Raw genomic sequence first — 1,601 nt, 5'->3', positions numbered from 1 at the left:
TCCTCATAGTAAAGAATTACAATAGTCCAGCCTTGAAGTAACAAATGCATTGACTAGTTTCTCAGCATCAACCCTGGACAGGATCTAATTTTTGCAATATTCTCCAGATGAAAGGAGGAAATTCTAGAAACCTCTTTTATATGGGATATAAATGACAGGTCCTGATCAAAAATAACACCAAGATTGTCATTACTGTCATATCATTATTTTTCTTTCCTTGGCAAGCCCAAAAGTTACATGTGAGCTGCTATTTTCCCTCTTCATCACCTGCCTTCTCCATCTATGCTCTGCTGACAGAAAAAAACCCCCGGAAATTTGCAACAGAAACTGTTCAATGAATTATTTTTAGGTTTCTTTTTTTTCCCTTCAGTTGATTCTCACAGAATGTTTTCAAGGATTTTAAATAAACACGGACAGCCAGTGACCTGATTATAAATTAAAACATCAGTAAATAGCACATTCAAAAATTCCTGATGTATATCCATTATTAAGGGGGGAATTAAGGGGTTTGCCCAGTAGTTTCTGAAGCTGGATGGAAGTTGTTGCAAGGGACAATGGTTTAGTCAGGTCCTAGAGAGGGAGCAAGGGAGCAATAACTTCTGTCCAAAGAAAAAAAAAAAAAAGGTACAAATGTTGAGATATTGAAATAATTCCTATAGCATATGTCTGCTATAGTACTGGAGGCCTGGTGCTCTGATTTTTTTAGAATTTGTTCCACCTCAGCTGTCCTCAGGTCAGGCCTGCTCCTAAACAGATCTTGATTTGGGTGTTAAGAAACAGACCTGAATTACCTTCTCGGGGTAAGGCATTAAAACACTATCAAAAAATATATATTGACATAGACAGCAGATGATGGTGGTAGGTCTGACTTATTTTTAAAGGTTAAATGTTACATTTAAAAAAAAAAAGGTTAGGGTGTCAATTTAAACTCAGCTTTTTCTTATTTTAAATAGGTTAAATATAATTTATCATGGCACTCTTATGGCCTGGCTCTTGGACCACAACAAATCGAAGGGAAGCCACGCATGGGGATAACTTAAAGTGGGATTTATTTAACAAAAAAATAATAGGCTGGAGAGGAGAGCAGAGAGAGAGAAAGAAGGAGCTGAGCTCCTCCAAGCTGGTCCGGTCTGAGCTAAGCTGCTACCAGTCGGGGTTGATCATCTGACTTGGGTATGAGCGTAGCTTGGGCTGTGGAGCTTGGTTTGGGCCTCCAGGTGAGGAAGATTGGTGATCCTTAAGATGGATCTGACGTCAGTCTGGCCAGCTGCCTCCACTTCCAATCAGCACCAATTAGAAGCTCTACACAGGGATGTTAAGGACTCAGGAAAGGCCTTGGGCCGTAACAGTACATTTTCGGCCATATCACACAGCTTTACTTCTTAAAATGGATTCAGGTTTCAAAATTCTTGCTAATAACCTAATTAATTGGACTTAATTCAATTCAATTCCGTTTATTTATATAGCGCCAATTCATAACACATGTCATCTCAAGGCACTTTACAGTTCAACCAGATCATACAGTCAAATTGATTCAAATTTGTATCTGCTTATAAGCAGATACAACACTAAAAGGCACAGGAAACTGGACCTCCATTATA

This window comes from Cyprinodon variegatus, unplaced genomic scaffold, assembly GCF_000732505.1.
Source record: "Cyprinodon variegatus isolate N-32 unplaced genomic scaffold, C_variegatus-1.0 Scaffold316, whole genome shotgun sequence".
NCBI classification, from domain to species: domain Eukaryota; kingdom Metazoa; phylum Chordata; class Actinopteri; order Cyprinodontiformes; family Cyprinodontidae; genus Cyprinodon; species Cyprinodon variegatus.
Note: the sequence above shows the minus strand (reverse complement) of the source record.